We start from the raw sequence: 25366 nt of genomic DNA, 5'->3' as shown, positions 1-25366 counted from the left end.
ATCTTTGAAGTCATTTTTGCCAAGTTCAGCCTGAATCTAATCAAGATTTTAAATATAATGAGTGGTTTACGAGCAACACAGGAACTAATGAAACACGTTAAACAATACCATGAGGACATAATCGGCCAAATTCAAGAACGTGGAATTACTATGGGACAAATGAACCAGTTTTTTTCAACAAATAAGCATTAATTCAAATGGTCTGTTACAGGCTTAAGAGGCATATCAACAGAATGTGTGGACTTTGGATTCTGATCTGAACAAACCAAGTATTAAGAGACATTTTTGAGAAACTGGGGACAATGGAGTATGTGCATTAGATTGCATTAAAATGACTGTAATTTATGGGGAGGTGTTGAAAATGGCATTGAGGAAAAAGGATTTTATCTTTTGAAGATGAAACAAGTATATGGAAAAATAAGGCAAACTTAACAGTTGTTAAATTCATGTGATGAGAATTTGGAATATACAGTGTTCAACACACTGGACTTCCTACTTTTCCATATTTTTAAATGTGCCATAATAAAAGTCTAAAAATAAATAGAAAATAGTTGTATATGTCTATATTTGTATTTATTGGAGCATTATAGATTAAAGTTACAACAGTATCATTGGAAGGATTTAAACTGGTAAGGATTCATAAAACAATAATGTTCAGTGTTGATAAGTATGTTGCAAGATGGACATTCTCTCATGCTGTTGGTAAAATTCGAATTTAATTGTAGACAAGCAAAATTTCTGAAAGCAATTGGGAAATGCAAGTCTTTAAAAAAATTCATACTTTCTCTCTGTGAATAAATGCTATTACATGCTTTTACTAGTTACTAATTTAGTTAATTCCACATGGTCACATGTAGGATTAAAGTAGCACTTTATTGAATCAAATTCCATTAATCTAAAATATGCAATATTTCAAATATGCCAGACTCAGATGCACTGTTCCTCTGCTTATACAGATTTAATAAATTAATATATGGTCTAAATAAGATGACAAGGCTTAATTTTAATGGCAAATAAGCTTAAACAAACTGTTTCCTTTTTTTTTAAAGCTAAAATGTTAACATCAAATGATTCTCTCTTACACACTTATAATTTAATACTATAATATTTTAACTCATTCTATTTTTGCTGTTGGAACAAATGTATTTGGAACTAGGGCATTTTATTTGTATCTTTTCAAACACTCGTAATGCACAATTAGAAACAATTTAATTTTCTGAGGAAAATTTGCTTGTCTTAAAAGGAATGTTGGGTAGGAGGGTACTGCTTGGTACACTTATCCACTGTTCTATATTTTTTACCTGGCATTCTGGTAGTCAGATTCAGTTATTCTTGTATTAGGATTTTGTATAAACTGAGGCAGAAGAGAAAGCTTTATTGCATTTATTTATCTAATTGCGATAAGAAATGATAGCTTTGCAGCGGCGTTGTTAAAAAAAATTCTTCCCATCCTCCACCTAGTGTAACATAAACAGGTAACTTTATTTGTTTCACATTGTGATTTGAATTCTGTATCCCTGCTGTCTTCAAAGTCCTTTTATTATACTTGTATTTGGGGTCCTTCTCCTCTCTCTATTGCATTTTCTCTTCTTGCTCTTCTTTCTTTATCTTACATTTTCCTCAGTGGTAGCAGGAAATGGTTCACAAGGGAGAGAAGTTATTCTGTTCATTAAGTAACTTCCAAAACAGGGAGAGAAAAGGTTTTCTTTATGTTTCAGACAAGAAAATTTCAGTCTGCCTTGCGTAAATGAAAATCGAACCCCATGACCTCACATGTGTTTTAAATGTAAAGCTTTGAATAATTTCCTAACTAAAAGACTCATTTCCCTAATTTTTAAGGGCTGTAGAATTGCATGAAAATGAGTATTTGTAATAAAAAAAATATTCGTGGGACCCATTATAGCCTTAACCAACATTTCCACGCTCAAGACTGAAAGATTCCCATGGATTGAGTGTGTTATGCTCATACTTACAGTATTTTAAAAAAGCATCATGAAGAGGCAACACAATATTCATATAGCTACTCTAGAGACAGCTTTTCTATAAAAAGAAAATAGTTCCTTTTTCTTAAGGCCTAGGAATAATATTAAACATAAGCAATAACATTATGCTCCAGCTGAGACCTCAATAAGGAAATGGAAAAAAGCAGGTCATCATTGTAGCGACATCCCACTAGAAATGTCACCAAATTTGGTGGCGATACACAGCAAAGACTGCAGGTTTGCATGTCTAACGCAGCTGCCTCCTGCAGGCACTGTGAACTTCCTGGAACTTTTTGCATGCATTTTTCCCCCCATATTTTTCCTTCAATATCCTTTATGGAAACGAAGCCTGAAGGAAGTAAATTTCAGAGATTGTGTGAAGGTCGCTGGAGCCAGGAGGAAATTAAGCCTGTTCTGAAGTCCCAGCCACAAGATGGTGAGGTGAGTCTCATAAATCCATAGGTCAGGCTGGTGATCTCTTGCCTTTGGGTTGTTCAGACAGATTTAGAAACATGAGAACCCTGAGGAATGCTGATCTAGTGTCTCTCTCCCAACTCCAAATTTTACAAAAGAAAAAAAGTGGCAAACTAAAGGCTATCTCCAGTGTTTGCCAAGAAGCTAAGTTACCTAATTTACCCAAGTTTAGGTAAATGAAGACCCCCTCACACCCCCAGAAGGAGACTCTACTCAGTCCTCATGCCTCAAGGCCCCTGATTCCTTGTTCTGCCCACCTTCTCTCCCACTGCTTGAGTTTTTTCTTTTGCTAACAGTGCATTCCAGTCTTCCTGAAAATCTTCCAAGGTGAAAGCAGACATAAAAATAATTCAATTAAACACAAATCATGTTTCCTTTTTTTTTTTCTTTTTGGATAGGGTTGTTACACTTAAGAAAAGGAAAATACTTTAGGGATACCTGGGTAGCTCAGTGGTTGAGCATCTGCCTTTGGCTCAGGTTGTGATCTGGGGGTCCTGGGATCGAGCCTCTTCTCCCTCTGCCTGTGTCTCTTCCCCCTTCTCTCTCTGTGTCTCTCATGAACAAACAAATGAAACAAAAAAAGAGAAGAAAAGAAAAAGGAAAATACTTTAAATATTATGTTTCTATGCTTAGATAATTTAATTTCTATGTTTAGATATTTTGGCAGATAAATTAGAGCAATTAAACTATGTGATAGTTAAATTTGCAATTTGTTGAATACTGTAACAGAAAGAGTGTTGATTAACAGATCTATATAAAACTATGGGAAGTCTTTCCTAACATTGCTAAAATCCTGTATTCATGTAGTCCTAGTCAATATTTTTATTAATGAGTTAAATAAAGATAAAGTACTTCTTACATAATATATTAAGCACCTGCTATGTGTTAGTCTTGTTCTAAGCACTTGCCATCTATTAATTAATCCTGGTTCAACCCTAAGAAATAGATATTATTATTAGACATTATTATTTCATCCATGTATAGATAAATTCTACCGTTTGTAGATGCTTTTAATCACAACTAGAGCATCATTTAGAAATCATGATTATCGAGTGTCTGGGTGTCTCCATTGGTTAAGCCTCCAATATTGATTTTGGCTCAGGTCATGCATGATCTCAGGATTGTGAGATCAAGCCCCACATGGGCTCCCAGCTGAACATGGGTAGGATTCTCTCCCCCTCTCCCTTGACCTCACCCCCCTCCACTTGTGTGCATGCCTTCTTTCTTTCTCTCTCTTTCTCAAAAAAATAAAAATAAAAGAGAGAGAGAGAGAGAAAAGAAATCATGATTGTCAACTGTGAAGAAAATGAACAACTCAAGAGTCCCTGCTGGTGGTTTGTGGGTGTGAAGGAGACTTGGCAGGGGGACTTGGCAGGACTTTCCTTTCTATTAGAAATAATGCAGCTCACCTGGCTATCTATGCATGCGAACATATTCTCTTTTGTTCCATATGTGTCCGTAGGAGCTCTATGCATGATTCGAGTGTCAAAAGCTTGTTCTACAAAAATATCACCAAAACAGTCTGTGATGAGGCAAAACTGAATTTATTTTTTGTTCAGTAGGAGAGAATACTACCTGAACAGCTAGAACATCGGTACTCTCTCAGAGCGGGGAGGATAAAATTGGGGCATTTGTGGAGATGTTGAAGTCTGGTTGAGGCAGGTCTTCTGTGCAGAGGCTTAGTTAGACCTCTGCAGGGAACATAATAGCTTGTGATTAGTGGACGTGGCTGGATAGGGATTTTGAGGCAAAGAGCTTTGGGATAGAAACTGTCATTGATGCTTTCTTTTCAAAACTTGCTGAATTTTTAGGAAGTCTGTGGCATTAGCAAAGGAGTTACCTGCAACTTTTCTTTCTCAGCAAGAGATCCCTGGAATCTTAAAATTATGTTGATGCAGACAGTGGGATAGTCAAGTCACGCTGATACAGAGAGTAAGATTATAGATGGCCTTTATTCTGAAGCTCAACCTCCTATGCTATATTAAATGAAGGAATGAAGATATTTTAAAGGAGTTTTAGGCTTGATTGAAAGTTATAAAGTGAAATCGAACCAGTCAAACGCAAAGTTAAGTGAACCGTACAAGTATAGAATAAAGATGATCTGACTTAATGCTAATTCATCTGTTGAGGCTGGAGAGGGGAGAAGCCATGTCCAAATCTTGATACTTCATTTGATTGTAACTCATGAAAGCAGCAATGTGTGATGGTTCAATAGAAACTAATATATTTTGAGTTGGGCTAATGAAGTATATCGTAGAGTATGCAAAGTAATAGCCCAGCACTCAACTGGCTCATTATTAATTCATCCATCCATCCATTCATCCATCCAATAATTAATTGATTAATTATTTGAGCAAACTGTGTTTCCTGAGGATCTATAGTTCTCTGGAACTAGATGTGAGAATGGGAGAGCCAATGTAGTTCCATTTCCTTGAATCTTCAAAAAGCAGTCCCATTCTTTTGTTTGTCAAAAGACATGTGTGGCTCAACCCAATTTAGAAGTAATTGCCTTGGGGCTTCTATGCTCTACTTCAGGCAAAGGATGTCTTTTCTTTCTTGGGGGAACAATTAAAAATGGCTACCTAGTGTAGGCTAGAAAGGTACCGTAGTGATAATGGGAAATTAAAGGAAAGAATAAGACAATGCAGGATATGTTTTTATATTTGACAGCCATTGATTATTATTTAACTACAAACACGAAATTTGGGTCCTGCCTTCAATTAAACTCTGAGCTCCTTGGGGACAAGGGCTATTTCTCACTTATTATACTGTGACCGTATCTTGTACAGGCGTTACATATCTCAGATGTTCAATAAATGGTCTTTGGTTGATTGAAACTGTGGTAACTGAGGTTATTGTGGTAAACTGAGCATAATTTCTCTGACTATAAGTATTCTATTGAGACTGAGAAATTTGTAAACAGCAACAGAAAGAATGAGTGCCTGGTGCATGAAATAGGAAGCGGTTAATCTCTGCTTAGAGGTGGGCAGGGCTTGACAGAGCAGTAGGCATTGATGGGGTTCAGCAAACACTACTTGAAAATATGGCATTTTGGCATATTGAATATCTTAAGCTGAAAGAATTTGAGAGAACAGTAGAAGCAAGGACATCAATCTGTCCTCCTCCCCCTTCTTCCCTGAAGCAGGTCATAAAGCTCTCATGTGAAAGGACCATTCCTGTATCGAGAGGAAGGAAGATATTTTTATCACCAGAGACAGGGAGTTTGGGATGAGGAAATCTGATAAACACATCTTGTCAAACTAACTCTTATCTTCCTAGTTACCTCTTCACCATCAACTATCCCTAGCCCAAACCTCTTTCTTGTCAATTTTTCACAAAAGTATTATTTCTTTGTCTAAGAGTTATAAAAGCTTCCTGCTTGATCACTTCTTTTTTTTTTTAAGATTTTATTTATTTATTCATTAGAGTCAGAGAGAGGCAGAGACACAGGCAGAAGGAGAAGCAGGCTCCCTGTGGGGACCCTGATGCAGAACTCGATCCCAGGACCCCGGGATCATGCCCTGAGCTGGAGGCAGATGCTCAACCACTGAGCCACCCAGGCATCCCACTTCTTTGGGTTTTTATTCTCTTGTAAAGTCTCCCATGTACTTGTAAAAATGCCCTAAAATGGGTATGCTTTTCTCTTGTCAATCTGTCTTTGTCAGCTTAATTTTCAGACCCAGCCTGGGACCCTAAGAAGTTAGAGGAAAATGTTTTCCTCCTCTACAGGATTCTCCAGACCAAGAAGCAGGGAAAACTGTGGGGAAAAGTCAAACCAGTAAAACAGTACAATATTCAAGATGTAGCAAGTGTTCTTGCTGGAGCATAGGCTGCATATAGCAGTAGCCACAGAGAAGACTGGGGATTTCAATAGGAGGCAGCTTGTCAGTGGCCATGGATGTTACAGTTAGGAGTTAGGACTTGACCCCATATGTACTAGGGACATTATCTAAGAAGAGGTGTTAAAAGATACTTTTCAAAAAAAAAAAAAAGTAAAATCATTATTCTTGTACAGGTATAAAAATGAACACATGTTAAGTATTTAACTCATGAGGGAACCAGGCAGATGTTAAAACTGATTCATAAATGAAGAAGCACAAATTTATATGGAGTAAAGGAATGTCGAAATCAATGTGTAACAGAGTTAAAACTGGCTTTTCCACACTGAACAGGGGAAATAGATTGAGTTACTATCAGACAGGCCATCATTTGTATATCTATTAGCCATCTCAAACTTACAATACTTAGAAGTAATTTCAAGATAATGGAAAATTAGAATTGGTTAATCTTGACTAGTGTCCTCTAGGCAATTCTTAGCTTTTTGTTGATACATAAATTGTTCTTTTTTTTTTTCTTTCTTACAGTGACTTCTCTAGTTTGTGTTTTTGAAAAACTATTCAGTGCTTTAGGGTAAAGAAAAGAGCTAGAGAAGTAAAAGAGAGAGAGAATGTCTGAACCAATGTAATAAGGATGAAAATGAAGAGATAGAATTGTGAAAGGATAAAACTAGAAATTATGTGACTTAGAAAGTGAGTCAAAGTGAATGCTGAGGAAGAGGAATTTTTCTACTTGGGCCATTGCATGAATGGTCTTTAAGATCTGATGTAAGAAAAAAAAAATAGAAAAGGTCTGAAGAGAATAATAGGTTTAGTTTTAGGGTCCCCGGAGTTTGATGTGTCTTAAAGACATTCAAGAGGAGATGCTTGGTTGACTGTTGTTAGGAAACAGATCAGCACCAGAAATAGAAGTTTGGGAACCATCAGTGAATCGATGACCCTAAGTCTTGTGTATAAATAGGGACTTTCAGAAATAGTAAGAAAAGGAGAAGTCAGAGACAATATTTCTGCTGAATATCAACATTTCAATAATGCCCAAAGGAAAAGGACACTTACAGAAGATGGAGATGGAATTTAGAGAGGCAAGTGGAAAGATGGAATTTAGAGAGGCAAGTCAAGAAGATGACAGGCCATAGTTGATGCATTAGTTATCTATTGCTTATCTAATGCTGTATGAAAATTACAGCCAAAACGTAGCAGCTTAAAACAATAAACATTCAACAGAGTTTCTGAGAATCAGGAATCTGGGTGATGCTTCTCTGGGTGGTTTTGGCTCTGTGTCTCTCACAAGGTGGTAGTCAAGATGTTGGCCAGGGTTGCAATCATCTCAGAGGGCGGCCCCAGTTCCTCAATGGTTGTTCCCTGGAGGCCTTTGATCCTTGTTGTGTGAACCTCTCCAGGGGTGGTCTGAATGATCTCACAACCTGGCAGCTGGATTTCCCCCATGGTTTGTGATGGAAGAGAGTTAGAGATAGGGAGAGAGAGGATGAGAGAGTGAAAGAGAAAATGCCCAAGTGAGACAGCACAAGACTGAAAGTGGAGTCTTCAAGCCCAACATCCATAGTAATTAATTACTTCTTCCATATACTATTATTCATCACACAAACTAACCCTGGTTCAATGTGGAGTGAGTCTCAATAAGGGTTTGAATACCAGAAGGCACTGATCATTGGGGGCCGTCTTGGAGGTTGGCTACCTTAGAACCTAAGGAAGAAGAGTTAGAAGAAGGGTGTACTCAATAAATATTAAAAATATATACACACATATATATATATCACCATCATATTCTATCTTTTAAAAATGACACACATTCGAGTATAAAAAGTTGTGAAGATTCTGTAAATAAAGACATTGGGGGTATGTGGATATTTAAGATGGAAAAGAGAGTGTTAACATTTCTATAGGACCTGGTTGATGATTCATGAGATAGATTCATAAGACTCGGAAAGGTTTTTTTTTTTTTAAGTTTTTATTTATTTATTTGAAGGAAATAGAGAAAGAGAGAGAGAGGGAGAGAGAGAGAGAAAGAAGGAGCAGAGGAAACTGCCAGAGGGAGAGGGAGAAGCATGAAGCCCCACCGAGCATGAAACCCTACGTGGGGCTTCATCCCAGGAGCCCGGGGTCACGACCTGGGCCAAAGGCAGACACTTAACTGACTGAGCCACCCAGGCGTCCCAGTTAACAGTCTTAATAAGCACAGAATTTATGCCTCGCAAGTAATGGGAGAACATTCCCATTACAGTTGCATAGTCAAGGTTGGAGAATTGAAACTGTTCTGGCTACACCATAATGTTATGATCTAATCTTAGCATCTCTAAGCATCGAGGGGTAAGGGATCCCCATCATTATAGGGACTGAGAACCTCTCTGTCACTGCTCACCATCCACAGTGACATAAAATAGAAAAGTAGAAGAGTCCTCTCTTCTATTTTTGTTTAGTCATTGTTTCCACTGCTTTGTAACTTTTGCTTATTCTAACTTACCCTCTGTTAGGTTTTGCTTCCTGCCTCCTGCCCGTGTGTCTACAGGCTCGTGTCCCCACACTACTGGAATTAAAGTCTCTCTCTCTCTCTATCACCTACTCCCCTTTTTCCTCATGGCTCTCTGTCCCCTCACTTTACTTATTTCCTCTTTCTAGCAGTTATCTTTACTTGGCATTTCATTCATTCATTCACTTTTGCTCTCTGATGGAAAATAGCCCCATGAGATCGAGTTTTTAATTTTATTTACAGGGCCACCTAGGTGCTCAGTGGTTGAGCATCTGCCTCCACCTCGGGCCATGATCCCGGAGTCCCGGGATCGAGTCCCACATCGGGCTCCCTGCATGGAGCTTGCTTCTCCTCCCTCTTCCTATGTCTCTGCCTCTCTCTCTCTGTGTCTCTCGTGAATAAATAAATAAAATCTTTAAAAAAAAGATAATTTTATTTACAGTGGTGGCTTGGCATATCAGGGACTCAATAATAATTTTTTAAATTAACTAATATGACATATTTTAATAATATCATGAACCCATCTCCGACCTCATTGTCTGGAGGTAATTTCTATGGGCAAGGCCCCTTCCCCTACCTGCTGTAGTGACATAGGTTGTCTGAACTTCATCACGGGAAGCCTGATACTACAGAACCTGACCTCTTTCTTTTTTTTTTTTTTATAAATTTATTTTTTATTGGTGTTCAATTTGCCAACATATAGAATAACACCCAGGGCTCATCCTGTCAAGTGCCCACCTCAGTGCCCATCACCCAGTCACTCCCACACCACACCCACCTCCCCCTCCACCACCCCTAGTTCCTTTCCCAGAGTTAGGAGTCTTTCATATTCTAACCTGACCTCTTTTTTTTTTTTTTTTTTTTTTTTTTTTTAACCTGACCTCTTTTAATGAGAAAGAAAAAACCCAGTATTTACCATCTGATGTGTTTACTATTTAAAGAAACATATTAGGATTAAAGGTTAGAAATGTAAACTAGTAGTACATCTTTAATCATGAAACTTCAAAAATTTAAACTTGTATTAAAGAGAATAAAACATCATTGATTTCATGTTTACTATGTGAAACAAATACTTGTTTACCTTAGTATTAATAAAGCTTCAGTTTGAATAAATGGTCTTCTTGAAAATCTAAAATAAAGGAAAATCAGCAAATAATGAATGAGTCATGAAACAATAGCTCAATATTCTCTATCACATTCATATTAAGTTCTATTTCTCTTAAGAAACTACTGTAACTACTCTAGTAGAGGGTAGGCATTACTCTTATAAGTTTAAATTTATTCTTCCCAGTTTTATTAAGATATAATTGACATGCATCACTGTATAAGGTCATAGGTATATAGCATGACGGTTTCTTTGCATATATTGTGAAATAATCACCATAATAGGTTCAGCTAACATTCACCTTCTCATATAGATACAATAAAATAAAAGAAAAAAGAAGAAAGGAAAATAATTTTCTCATGATCAGAATTTGTAGGATTTACTCTCTTCACTTTCTTATGCATCACACAGCCATATTAAGCATAGTCATTGTGTGTGTGTGTGTGTGTGTGTGTGTGTGTGTTTGTCATTGTGTTGTACATTAGATTCCTAATACTAATTTATCTTGTACCTGGAAATTTCTATCTTTTGACCACATTTCTCCAATTCCTCTATCCCCCACCCCTCACCTCTGGTAAACACAGATCTGATCTCTTTTTCGTTTGGTATTTTTATTATTGTGGTGGCGGTTGTTGTTTTGTTAGATTCCACATATAAGTGAGATTATACAGCATTTGTCTTTTGTGTCTGACTTATTTCACTCAGCATAATATCTTCGAGCCCCATTCATGTTGCAAGTGGTAGGATTTCCTTGTTTGTTGTTTTTCTATGGCTGAATAATAGTCCATTACAGTCTATGCCACCACTTCCTTACCCATTCATCCGTTGATGGACGCTTAGGTTTTTTCCATGTCTTGGCTATTGTAGATAATGCTGCTGTGGCCATGAGGGTGCAGATATTTTTCCAAGTTAGTGTTTTCATTATGGTTGAATATATTCCCAGAAGTGGGATTGCTGGATCATATAGTAGTACCAGTTTTAATTTTTCAAGGCTCCTCCACACTGTTTTCCATAGTGGCTATGCCAATTTATAATCCCACCAACAGTGTATAAGGGTACTCTTTTTCCACACCCATGTACATTTGTTATCTTTTATCTTTTTTGACAGAAAAGTCCTGTCTGCCCTTTCCCTACTTGAGCACGGTTGGGCTTCATAGTTTCCAGGGATTGTTGCCAGCTTTTGTGCTTGTGGGCAGGAAGACACTCTCCACAGTGGGTGGAGCTACGGCTCAGCCCCCTTGCCTGGGTGGAAAGGAGGAGGAAATGCTCCCAGCTGCTCTCAGTTTCCCAAGCGGGCTCTCCATTTGGCTGAACCAGGACTGAGCTCCTACCTCAGCTCTTGCCAGCAGTTACTCTCCCACCTGTGCGTAGCATGGATGCCTCCATGCCTGGTACTGGTTGTGCTTTGGGGCAATCAGCTCGGCTCACCCACCTCTCTGCCAGGCTGCAGGCAGGGCTTCCAGGAGTTGTCTCCAGCCCTTCTGGTCAGAGGAGCTGGAAGGCATCCCTGATGGTGGCTGGGGCTGTGATTTAGCACCTTGCCTGGGTGGGAGCAAATGAGGCTATAGGGCTGGCAAACAGTCTCATTTAAGGGTCCGAATCAGGGAGATCTGTATCCCTCCCAGTTCCCTGGTGTGAGGACATCCTCATTTTAGTTTGGCAGATGAGCAAGACTGCTGGCTAAGATGGCCACGTGGCCAGCACAGGTGTGAATTCAGTCCGCCAAGACCCTGGTGCTGGTTGCCCCACCCCACTTTTCTGTCATAGATTCCCAGTGGTTGAGCCCCACAGGTTCCTGCAATTCCCATAATGCAGAATCAAAGTAGGGGCTCCCACAAAGTGACCCATAGGGCTGGGGGAGGCTCGTTGCCTACCACCCCAACCTTGTTCTCTTTTTCCCCTGGAGTAACTGGCAGCTCAGGGGAGACCTCTCCAAGTAGTACTGTCCTGTCCTGGGACCTGGTCAATGGGCAGTTGCTGTTCTAACCTTTCATCATCATCATCTTCTTTTTCTTCTTCTTCTTTTAAAGACTTATTTATTTTAGAAAGAGAGAATGAGAGTGGGGGCTGGAGTGGGGAGGGGCAGAGGGAGAGAGAGAGAGAAAATACCATGTAAACTCCCCACTGAGTGTGGAACCCAACTCAGGAGCTCAATCCCATGACCCTGAGATCATGACTGGAGCCAAAATGAAGAATCTGACACTTAACCTACTGAGCCACCCAGGAGTCCCTGCACTCACTCTTCTAATGCAATCTGTTTTGGTCTCTGTGGTATAAGAGGAGTGCTTCAGCCTCAGCACCATGCTCTAGGATTTTCTCAGTAATGTCTTGTTCTTGAAGAGCTGTAAGTTATTTTTCTTGTGAGGGAGTGTGAAGTCAGGAATAATCTACGTTGCCATCTTGGTGATGTCACTCTTTAAATTGAAAGTTAGATTTCATTGAGATAAAATAGCACTGAATTAAATTTAAAAAAATCAAAAGTCTCATCTTCTTAGATAAACTTAATGGGTTTTTTGGGAGGTGTTATCTTTTCAAGTCAAGGACTTACACTATTTCTGGCTATTAAACCTCAATGCCTCGTACATAATTGATGCTTATACAGAATAAGAATAACAATATCATTATTGACACTGTTTAAAAGGCTATGAATTTTCATGAAAACCCTATGAATAAGTTCTGTTTTATTCTCACTTTAAAGATAAGAAAACTGGGCTAGAGAAGTTGGGTAAAAGGGCCAAAGCTGGACATTGAACTCTCTTCCAACCTTTCAGTTGATATCCAGAATGTTTGAGGTCCGTTGGATGATGCTCATTTGTCAGAAAGGAATGTGCCTGTGTCCTCTCTCCTAACATACTGTTTACAACAACTTTTAAGCCAAAATATTTTCAATTATGACATTAACAATAGGTTCACTGTTCTCTGGCTGATGCCTTTGATTTGGAATAATTCTTAATTATTTTGGAGAGAAATATTGTTTTAAAGATTTTATTTATTTATTCATGAGAGACACAACAGACAGAGGCAGAGACACAGGCAGAGGAAGAAGCAGGTTCCATGCAGGGTGCCCGATGTGGGACTCGATCCCAGGACCAGGATCATGCCCTGAGCCGAAGGCAGATGCTCAAACTTTGAGCCACCCAGGTGCCCTGAGAGAAAAAAAAAAAAAAATTTTATTTTTTATTTATTTTTAAAAATTTTCTTAAAAAGATTTTATTTATTTATTCATGAGAGACACACAGAGAAGCAGAAACACAGGCAGAGGGAGAAGCAGGCTCCGTGCAGGGAGCCCGACGTGGGACTCGATCCCGGACCTCAGGATCATGCCCTGGGTGGAAGGCAGATGCTCGACTGCTGAGCTACCCAGGCATCACAAGAAAAAAGTTTTTTTAAGAGTATGGCCCCTATTAGCTGAGCACATGATAATAATTCACTTATGAATAAAATTTTTATTCTACAAATAATTACTATTTTAAGTGCCTTGCCTTTTCTTTGAAATAGATTGGAGTGGTTTATGGATTAAGTTATAATTTAGGATGATTGTTTTTATTAAAAAATAGGACAAAGATCACCAGGAAAGCACAATGCTTAGAGTATTTTAAGAACCATGAGTGGACAATGTGGCTCTAAGGTTTTTAGCAACTGAGGCAAAAAGGAAAATCTATCAAATCATTTGATTTTTATTTTTTAACAACAGGAAAAAAATATATTGAAAAGCTTGTAAAATTGGTTATTTTCCTTCCTTGACTTAAATGTCTCTCTTTCAAAATAAAGACATTATGCAAGGTAGTCTCTTAGTTTCCTTTTTTGCTCTATGATTTTATAAGCTTCAACTATAATATTACAAAAATAAAATAATAAAATAAAATAAAATAGAAAGGTATTTCTTACTGTAATCATCTATAAAGACATAGGACAGGGCAGAGTGAAGGTCTTTCTCTGAAGGAATAATATAAGCTAGCCCAGATGCTCTGAATTCTGTTGGTCTCTAAATTAATACAGGTTAAACAATCACAAAAAAATAGTGGTTTTAATAAATTTCATCAAGGCTTTTACTATACCAGTGATTATTTAAAAATAACCAGTAGTTTGACCAAGCTTTTTGGTAAATGGAAGATTGGTTGCATATCCTATATACATACACAGAGCTTGACTCAGTGATTATGGAAGCAAAGTTTCACGTTTTCTGTATATTTAGTTTTCTCTGGATTCTTATTAATCTGGACTTTTGTTTTTTTTTTTTACAGTAATAAAAGGAAATGTGACAATGAGGAATAAAACATTTTCCTTCACTTGCTCTCCTGATCCCTTTCTCTCAAGGATTTCTGCCGTCAGCAATTTTTCAACAAACATTTATTTAATGTTTGCTCTGAGTCAAGTCTTGAACCTAACGGAGTTGACTCCCAGATCTGTATCTGTGACTCCCAACCCTGACCTTTATTTGGTTCCCAAACAAATGTTACAGCAAATTGCATGATATATCTCCACCTTGTTGTGCTGGTTTTATATCAAAGTCTATATACTTCCAACTGAGTCCTTTCTAATTCTTCTGAAAGGTGCTCCCATATAGTTGCTTTATTTCATAATAAACCCATTAACTCACTTAACACCTATTGTGACAGGCACTTGGGCTGGGTGCTGGGACAAGAGTGGCAAGGTTCCTGATGGTATGCAACTTTCGGGCAAAGAATAAACAAGTGAATGTAAAAAATACATAAAGTAATTACGTGGTGGCGTGTAACCAGAGGTCACTTTACTGCTGTCAGAGAATGGCTCTCTGAGATCTGAAAAAGGAGTAACTATAGTCATCCGTACTTTTCATTTTTTTCATCCACTCTGTCATTCCTTAGTACTCATTCCTTAGTACTCATGTCATTCCTTAGTACACTCACTTAGTACAAATGAGTACTTAGTACTCATTTTCATCCATTCTGTCATTCCTTAGTACTCATTTTGAATGCATTTACTGAATGCCCACTAAATACTAGTCAGTATGAGAAAGCTTGAGATGCGAAGATGAATAAAACACATCCTCTGTTGTCCCCAGGTGTTACAGTCTAGTGAAGAGCTAGATCAATAAGCAAATAAGCTCAATAAAGTGTTATTTGTTTATTTGAAAGTGTATGCGCACAAGGGCAGAGGGAGAGAGAGAATCGTGGGCAGAGGGAGAGAGAGAATCGTAAGCAGACTCTACACTCAGCATGCAGCCCAATGCAAGGCTCCATCTCATGACCCTGAGATCATGACTGGAGTTCAAATCAAGAGTTGGAGACTTACACTTCTGAGCCACGCAGGTGCCCCTAGTATTGTAATTTATCTCAGTCGATACCTATATGGGTCTCAGTAGGGGATAAACAGGATGAAGGAGCTTACTCAAGTATAAGCTTAAGAACATTATATAGATCTTATTCCTCTTAATATCCCCAGCACAGGACCTGCAAATAGGTACTCAAAGGAAAGCGATGACTGGATATATGAAAGACGTCACACTTGCTATTTATGCTAGTGAGTTGAGAGTAGAGTCCTACTGATTTACTTTATCCATTATTCTACTGTTCCCGACATGGTGTATTTCTCTCGATATCAATCTGTATTTTATTATTTATAATCCCATACCTGGCATTTTTAAACACTTTTCTTTCTCTGGAGATTCCTTTCAGTAATACAGAAGATAAAATATGGGGGTACCATGTCTCAAAATACCAACAAAGATCACAAAAACAAAACAAAATCTAATAAAATTCTAATTGTTGTTTCATTGTTCTGTCATAGATTTTGGCACATATATTACCCACTTTACCTCTCACCTCCACAAAATTGAGTGATTTCCCTAAATCACGGGATTTACAACTGTCAGAGTGTGGCAATGGAAACACTGGCCCTTGAGGCAGGTGAACAGAGATGATTCTTGCTTGTCTCCTCTACATCTGACATTTTGCAAAAAATTGAAAACCTGAGTCCTATCTCAGTCCTGCTTGTACATTCTAATACCATCTATCTCTCATTACTGGCAAGTTCATAATTGTTTTTAATTTTGCTCCTTGTTGCTACCTAAAACTGGAAATAGTTTTATCTTTTCCCAGCTTTGGTGTATTGGAAGAACAGCAGGTCATCTTTCATTTGGAAGAATTTCACAGGTGGAAATATGAACTTGTCCTTCAAATGTCTCCTTACCCAGTTAAATAATCCTTTTTGATGTTTTGAGCTCATTTTTAAAAAGCTGTCTCTTTAGTTTTGAAGAAGTTTAATTATTTCTTGCTGAAACAAAGGATCTTTACCTAAATCTTGTGCTAGAAATATGGTTTTAAATAGAAATCATATCTGTTGTGAGATTTCCTCAAATGTGTTCATATTTGGAGGAAATTAGTTACACAGTTCACTAGAAAATTATGACTGATGGTATTACTATTTTTATTTTCTTCTTTATTGATTTTATAATGACCTGAAATTCAGTAGAATTATATTATGTAAAAAAAGGAACATTTAAGGCAGTCCTTTATTTAATCCGTGTTATTTCCTGTAAATCATCCATACAAATATTTTCAGAATGCCCTTTGTCTCTGATATATTTTATCTGTAGAACAGCAGCCTAATATGAAAATTGATAGTCTTTTCTTTATTTTTTTGTAGTTTACTCAAAAAATTCAAACATCTGTCTTGTTTAATATAGTCACTGTAGACCACATAAATTTGATAGTTGGGAGAAACAAAAGCTTTTCCAGAGATCTTAACACTTCCATACATAAGAATATTTTTTAATGGGGTTTGTGAACAAGAAAAATTTTTTGATAGCCTGTAAGTTTATAGGCAGTTGATAACTCTGGAAGTCTTGATTTTTTTTTTTAAATACAGCAAATTGAGCAAAACTCCATAAAAGATGACAGTTACTCCACTTGTCACTCTTGGGAACTAAGAACAAAGTTAAACATGACCCTTAAGGGACAAAAAGACGCTTTTGCAGAATTGAGCCTGAAAACAATGCAGGATTCAATCTTTTTGTCTCTTCCTTAAACTTGGAGGGAACGGAGTCAGAAGGCGAGTCAGAATCATAATGCTATTCCAACAACTGTTAGGAGGGAGTGTTGCTAAGAGAAGGAAGGCACCAAATTGGAAATGATGATAGAGGAAAAGTCATAGTTAGAGAATCCCCAGCATGGAAGGCAGAAACCTAATTGTAAGACCTACAGCCACGAGCAGGCACAGAAAGTCCCTTAGGTCTGAGGTCCTCTGGAATAAATCTTTGGTGATAACAACACAGTCCACAACAGGGATACTTTCATATTTATAGTTTATTCTCCATTATTGCCAGAGGCCTCAAATCCCACATAGTCAAAATCTCCATTCACTGCTGCCTGCTGGGCATTTAACAAGGGCTCTTGTAACAGGACCCCGAACAAGTATGAACATGAATAAAAAGTGCAGGGGCCAGCCAGGCACCACAGGCTGTGAGGTAGCCAAGTGGAGCCATTGGAGAGAAACAGAGAAAGCATACAATGACCCTTAGTGCCTCAAGGCATGGCTTCAAAGGGTGTCAACGCCAATTAAATTGTAAAAGCTCTGTCAGCTTCTGAAAAGTCATCCAGACACGGACAAGACAGCACAGAATCAAAGGGCTGGGCTATGATTTTGTATGGTCTACACTAGACCTGGTGTACACATGCACGCCTGGCAATGTGTGACCCGTATGTGAGCCTTCCGGGTAAGGCTGTCCTTAGAGGTGGAAATACCCTTCCTTTGGGAGCTGGCCAGGCTCAAGCTGGGGCATCTTGAAAACCTTTATTAGCAGGTGTGACTGGTGGCTCCCATAGGTAAATTGCCCGAAAATATAACTCTAACTAAGACATGTACCACAGATTATGCCCATAGATCAGCTAAGGGATAATTGCCTAGACTCTTGGCTTGAGCGACACAGAGGCAGGAAAGCAAATGTGACAAATGACATTACAGAGGGTTTTCTTTGTCAGCAAAGGCTCCATGGAATCTACTCTTGCAGGCCAGGGGACATTTTGACGGTAACAGATTTTGTTTCAAATAGCTGACACCAATAAGAAGGTAACTTTGCATTTTCTTTGCATTTTTTATTTGGCTTTGGAAAGTGTTAATGTGGCTTTAAAGAACGTATTGGTTTTTGGCAAAGATACCCTAATCTCAATTCATGAAACGATGTCTCCCTCTCCTTTGTGCCTCCAGGTAACTATGGTAGGTATGACCAATTTATTGGATGGCTTTCAAAGTGATAGCAGAGTTGGGGAGGAGAAGAAATGCATTTTATAGCTAGGGGAAAAGAGAGAGGAGAAACTGTCAACGTGTTTCTCACATATTTTATTGCTAAGTAATTTTTTTGGTCTCTGAAACTTTTTCACTTTTTTACTCACCAAATCAAGTGAAATGCCTGGGGTTTGAGGTAGGTTGATTCATGCTGAAAAGTAGACTCTAATGACATTAAAGTTCCAAGCACGGTCAGTCTTAAAAACATAACAAAAACAAAAACACAAAACTCAAAAAGATTATTCTTACCTGGATTTTTGAGAGGGAGTGCCACTTAACATAAGGATTTAGAATGCAATCTTTTTAAAAAATCAAACTATTTAAATGCTCTTGACATAATTAAAATTATTCTTTTGTTTTGAAGGAAAGATAAACAAAGCATAACATAATGCAGTGTATTATCGAGTATCACTTTGAAGCTCTAGTTTGTTAGATCATCTATTAGATACTTTATTTTATAATATAATAGCTGTTGGGGCGCATGGTTGAGCGTCTGCCTTCAGCTCAGGTCGTGATCCCGGGGTCCTGGGATGGAGTCCCACAAGGGGCTCCCCACAGGGAGCCTGCTTCTCCCTCTGCCTCTGGCTCTTTCTCTGTGTCTCTCATGAATAAAATAAAATCTTTACAAAAGCATATATAACAGCTGTTGAAAAAATCGGTTCAATAACAGTAAGGAACACATTTATTCAAATTTTAGTATTGATACTGAGTCAAGATGGGTTAGATAATGCTATAGTGACAAAGAAAGAAACCTTAGTAGCTGAAAACAGAAATACTTTCTCCCATAAGTTTTCTATGGGTCTGGGACACCCCAAAGAGCAGTACTCCTCCACTTGCTCTGTAATATGGCAACACTTTATCACCCTGTGCTTCCAAATTGTCATGACAGGGAACAGGAGTTAGATGGTCAAGTACCTGCAATTAAATGCTCCTACTTGGACCTGATGAACCTCATTTCTGCTCATATTTAATTAGCCAAAGCAAGTCACGGGGCTATCCCCAACTTGTAGGGGTGAATACAATTCTCGTGAGCCTGGAAGTGGGAGTTGGTGTTAGTGAACAGTTGTGAAATCAGCCATAGCCCAACTGCTCTCTTGATACCCAAGTATTCTTTCCTCTCTTCTGGCCCAGTCCTACACTCAAGCCCTCCATGAGCGAGATGATCCAAAAGCTCTTCGGCCAGCATGGAGTCCATGATCCCAGAGAAGAATGTGGCTCTTGTTGATATGGAGACACAGAAACTTAAAAAGGAAAAGTTGTTTTCTCCCTTCACAATCCACAGACTGGGAAGGAGTAAGGATGATACTGAACTTCAACATGGGAATTTAGAGAAGCGGATGGACAGTCACTGTGAGGACCCTCTAGACTGGGAGGTGGGGAATGTTCCTCGGGATCCCAGCTTCTCTGACGGGGATCCCAGTCTATTGTTCTTGCTGATACGTGACTTCACACTTGAGAGCTCATTCTTGGGGCAGCCCGGGTGGCCCAGCGATTTAGCACTGCCTTCAGCCCAGGGTGTGATCCTGGAGACCCAGGATCGAGTCCCATGTTGGGCTCCCTGCAGGGAGCTTGTTTCTCCCTCTGCCTGTGTCTCTGCCTCTCTCTCTCTGAGCCTCTCATGAATAAATAAATAAAATCTTTTTTTTTTTTTTAAAGAAAGCTCATTCTTTCTTTATTCCTGTTTGTCACATCAATAACAGGCATTGGGGAAAATAAGGAATAAGAAATTGAGAAATAAGCAATTCTCTGGGCCCATTACCTTGGGTTAGGTACCAAGGGTGATTTTAACTTATAAACAGCTACAGTCTCTTTGAGTCCAGTCATGGGATTCCTTTGGCAGTGAAATTCTCTCAAAACTTGTATAGGTTTCTTATCTATTTGATTCTACACAGTTTCATGTACCAGTTCCACACCCATAAGGTTTTTTTGAGATTTGGTTCCTGGAATATTTGCTTTCTTATTTTCTCCCCATTCCTCTTCTTCTCTTTTTTTCAACTCCCCCCCCCCCCCCCCGCCTCCCCATCCCCTTTCATATTTGCAATTCCATTAAGTATGTTGTGGTTCAGGGGAGAGTCATACTTTCAGTCTCCTTTTCTTAGAGATTTTTAATCAATTGAAAGGTTAGATGGGGTGTCCCACTTTTAATCATATCTTTATTCTGAGATGACCTAATCCATTCCCAGATTTAAATATGATGCAGTAGCCATCCCTGATTTGATCCTTCCCTTAATATTTAGATTTCATTGCTCTGTTTTGCACAAAGTAGGTTTTGAGAAGCAGTAGCGTTTTCTAACCCTACTAATCCCCAAAATTCTTTATTCTTATATTTATTTTTGCTTCTAATTGCAATCGTCTATTATTTTATGAGATGATCTATTTTTCTTTTTGTGATACCTTGCCAATTGCAGCTGACATCAATCTGCAGACACTCTAATTTTATATTTAATCTTTCTTCTAGAGCAACAAGTTTTTTTTGGCATAAGATCTATCCTATAAATTATCATAGGTGATAATATTACCAAATGATCTGCCCCTGTATATGATTTTTTTTTTGAAGTTTTTATTGGGGGTAACTTAGGTCAGGTTCTCTAGAAGCAGAGCCTGAGAGAGGGACTCTGGTACAAGTATTTAGTAAGGGACCACTCACAGGTGAAATCTTCAAGGAAATGAGAAAATTCAGGATGAATCTAGGCCCAAGATGTGGTTTTAACTGAGGTCTAGCCTCAGCTTGATCCCATGGGGAGCTCTGGAGGATAAATCACATCAAAAGCTGTCCTACTCTGAGACAGGGCAACCAACTTTTGTCTCCTTGAAACAGTTGGCCATTGGCTTAGGGCTGTTCCCCCAGTGGGGAGATCCTAATTCCTAGGAATTCCATGGGAAATGGACCTGAGATCTGGATGACTTAGCCAGAAATTGTAATTAATTTGGAATCAGCAGCAAGATTTTATGGGTGCATTTCACTAGAGAAATACTCCCTTTGAAATGGTTGGTTGGGCCTGACACTACAGTATCAAAGGCAGCCAGAAAGCGCAAAAGGGACAGCCTTTGTAGACTGGCTCAGGGCTTCTTGGATGGAGATCAGGAGCACTCATTTTGGGTTTTCATTAGTATGTAGAGTTTGCAACTTCTTGAGGCTCCCAAACAGCCTCACTGAACTGGGATTGGTGAATAACTTCTAACTGGTGACCCTGCAGTGACTCATTCGCTTGTATCCCCTTGCTTCTTGCTTCTGATGCTCAGAAAGCATGCACAGGGGGTTGCTCTAAGGTGTTGCATGCATCATAGCTCTCAGTGTTTGAGACCTGCTATTTTGTGCCCCTGCATATGATTGATTTCCATCTCCTAGCCTTCACAGAAGGTGGCCATTCACAACTGCTACCCCTGTAGGATCAACACTAAACCTATGTCACATATTTTAGATTTCTTGCAATGGCAGCATCTATTCCTAGTATAAATAACTGTTTTAGTCAACATGGATTAGGGTGGGCTACACCAACAAACAACTCAAAATTTCAGTAGCTTAAAACACAAAGATTTATTTCTCTTTCATGCCAGGTGTACTATGAACCCAGAGAATTCTCAGGGCAGCTGAACTACTCTCCATGGCATGGCTCTATGTTGCCCTTCTTTAGCAATGTGGTTTTTCAATAGCTATCGCAGAGACAAAGTGAAGTACAGAATTAAGTGCCAGTAATTAAATGGTTTTCCCCGGAAGTGACAATTATAATTTCTGTCATTCCTAACACCTAAGAGGCAGGGATATATATTTATCTTATGTGTCTGGAAGGTAAGGAGAATTGGATGTCAGGGATTAGAGGTCATGTCTGCCGAGTCCCCTGACTTTGTGACTTGATGAATGGGAACACCATTCATCAGTTCAATAGTTTCTGAACCCTTACCACTATAGGCATTTTATTTCTACTTTATTAGAATCATTATTATAAACCTAGCTGACAAATTTTATATATGTCTTAAAATTTTTAAGTATTTAAAAGTTTTGATATAACTTCCATGAATGGCTTCTATCTTTTAGTTATTCAGATTCTGACTTCCTTACTAGATGGACACTAGTCGGTTAAGCATGTGCCTTTGGCTCGGGTCATGATCCCAGGGTCCTGGGATTGAGCCCTGCATCAGGCTCTCTGCTCAGTGTGGGGGCCCGCTTCTCCCTCTCCCTCTGTCTGCCACTCTGCTTACTGGTGCTCTCTCTCTCTGTGTCAAATAAATAAGTAAGTAAGTAAGTAAGTAAATAAGTAAATAAGTAAATAAATAAATAAATAAATAAATAAATAAAAATTAATGGACACTATAGGGACACCTGGGTGCCTCAGCAGTTGAGTGCCTGCCTTCAGCCCAGGACATGATCCTGGAGTCCTGGGATCAAGTCCCACATCAGGCTCCCTGCATGGAGCCTGTTTCTCCCTCTGCCTGTGTCTCTGCCTCTCTCTCTCTCTCTCTGTGTCTCTTTTCTCTCTTTAAGAAAAAAAAAATAGACACTATAAAATATTACTCAAAGTTTTTCAATTATAATTATCAGGTATTTTATAGTAACCCTATCTGTCTCATCTTAATTTAGTAGTATTTGTGGATAAGCGTCTGGAGTGAGTTGAATGGTGGTGCTGCAAAAAGATATGTCCATGTCTTGGAACCTGTGAATGTGACCTTATTTGGAAAAGTAGTTTTTGTAGATGTAATTAAAGATCTGGAGACGAGAGATCATCTGCACTAGGATAGCTCATAAATCCAGTGGCAAATGTCCTTATAAAAAGAGTTGTCGAGAAGGTCTCTAGAGCAGAAGGCCACGTGAAGAGAGAATCAGAGCCTGGGGCAGGCAGTTGTGAGGCTGGTTGACAGCCGCCAGGAGCTGAGGGAAGGGAGGGCTCTCCTTTAGGGCCTTCAGAAGGAGGGCAGCCCTGGTAACATTGCTTTTGGACTTCTGGCCTCCAGAACTGCACGAGAATGAATTGATGTCCTCTTAAGCCATCAGATTTGTGGGAATTTGTTACCACAGCCCTGAGAAATGAATATCATGTGCATGTGACCTTTAGGCTTTTAAAAATAACAGATGCAATGAATACATATTCTTGACTATTATACTTACCGGACTAAAGAAACAGTGAAGAGTGAATCAGGCACTATCATGATGACAAAGTCACAAGACCTAGTATTACAAGTCCTAGATTTGAATTCGGATGATCTGCATTCCAGGTTAAACTTTTTGAAGTAGTTATATCATTTTAAAAAATCAGTTTCCTCATTTATACAAAGAAAATTATAATAAAGCCTCCCCTGCCAACCTGGAGGATTGCTTTATGAATCAAATGAAGTTACTGATACAAGGTGCTTTGAAATTAATAATAGGGCAGATAAATGAGATTTTAATTATGACAGTTTTTATTTATTTTTTAATATTTATTTATTTATTTATTTATTTATTTATTTATTTATTTATTTTTATTTATGATAGTCACACAGGGAGAGAGAGAGAGAGAGGCAGAGACACAGGCAGAGGGAGAAGCAGGCTCCATGCACCGGGAGCCCGACGTGGGACTCGATCCCAGGTCTCCAGGATCGCGCCCTGGGCCAAAGACAGGTGCCAAACCCCTGCGCCACCCAGGGATCCCCTTATGACAGTTTTTAATATCAAAATAACGAGAAATAAAAACAGACCCTAGGCCTGACATTGTAATTTCTAAATAGCTTCTGTTTAAAATGCACTTCATTTAGTGAGGTTCTTAGATTTACAACAAAAGGTTAAAACTGTCTAAGCATTGGGCAAGCAAAAGCCTTGCCCTCTCTCAAAGCCCATTAACATCAAACCTCTTACTTCCATTATTACTATAAACTATATCTGAAGCATGGAAAGAAACTAGAAAAAGCCCACCTCTTTGGTCAGTTACTCAAGAAAAATGTAAATATATTTAGATGAAAAAAGCCCTAAAGGCTGATTTTAAATTTCTTATGTTTCCAATCCCACAAATTCTTCCTAGAAAATTACCTTCACAAGATAATAACTATATTCCAGGTATAATATTACCTTATTTCTAGGACTTCCTTTCTCCAACTGAATTTATTTACTTATCTATATTTGTTTATTTTAGAGAGAAAGAGAGAGAGGGCCTGGGGGTGGGGAGTAGAGGGAGAGGAAGAGAGAGAAAATCTCAAGCAGCCTCCATGCCCAGTGCAGAGCCCAGCATTGGGCTCAGCCTCACGACCCTGCAATCATGAACTGAGCTGATATCAAGAGTCAGACACTTGACTGACTGAGCCACCCAGACACGCCCGTAACTAATTTCAAATATACTAATAAAGACTAACTCATACATTCTCATCTTCATTTCCAGGGATTGTGTTTCTATCCTCCAGATAACCCAGAGGGGACAGTACAAATCACAGATCCAACTGAGAATAACACTTTGTGGTGCAACTTGGAGGTAATGGTGGCATCTTGGGGGTGTGTATGTGTGTGTATGTGTGTGTGTGTGTGTGCACGTGTGTTCTCGTAGAAGGTATTGCTTTTTTCCTTTTGTAAAAGGAAAGCCAATTAAGTGTGGAATGTGAATCTTGGACAGAATTTTCTTCTCGTTCAGTCCCTCCTTGGTTGCTGGTAGCTTAGAGCTGTTGCTACTGAAGGTACTTGATGTTTGGTTTACGCTCCTGATTAATTTGGGTGGCTGAGGCAAACACGTGTGCTGTGAGCCAAGATTTTTGCCTATCTTATTACCAGGAGCCTGTGCCAACACTGGTAATTTCACTCCATTCCTTTAGTCCTGTCATGAAATATCCTCCTCACTTTTGGTGGAAATTTTATCTCTGTGGATTTAATACTAAAACTCAGGCATTAGTTGTGTCATCATCTTCTTCTCCCGTAAAGATGCTAAGGAAAATTTTCATGCTGATGCTGATATGTAAGCTTTATATGATCTCTAGATGCCTTTAAGGGACAGAGGCAATTGGATTGCCAGAAATTCTTTGACATTATACTTTACAAACCTTTGTAGGATTAAAGATCAAGGCTATAAACTCTAGTTGGAATAAGCCAGAATGGAAGGCATATTGTGAATTCAGGAAACTTGAAGAGAATGAAAGAGAGATTGTCATTATAAGATTTCAGAAGCTCATGTCAGTTGCAACTAAATTATAATGACCTGTTGGATATTGATTCAGTTAGAATTCTTTTTTTTTTTAAGATTTTATTTATTTACTCATGAGA

General features: G+C 38.7%; 1 long non-coding RNA gene across 1 annotated transcript in view; it reads left to right on the top strand.

Annotated features, from left to right (window-relative positions):
• The first annotated feature begins 2172 nt into the window (after window positions 1–2172).
• Window positions 2173–25366, top strand: part of LOC119872654 — a 64122-nt gene continuing 40928 nt past the window's right edge. Inside the window, exons 1-2 of the long non-coding RNA XR_005361565.1 lie at window positions 2173–2423; window positions 24498–24587. This is a non-coding gene — a long non-coding RNA (uncharacterized LOC119872654). The remainder of the gene's footprint in view (window positions 2424–24497; window positions 24588–25366) is intronic.

Source organism: Canis lupus, chromosome 7, assembly GCF_011100685.1.
Source record: "Canis lupus familiaris isolate Mischka breed German Shepherd chromosome 7, alternate assembly UU_Cfam_GSD_1.0, whole genome shotgun sequence".
Taxonomy (NCBI): domain Eukaryota; kingdom Metazoa; phylum Chordata; class Mammalia; order Carnivora; family Canidae; genus Canis; species Canis lupus.
This window is presented reverse-complemented; position numbering and strand designations above follow the sequence as displayed.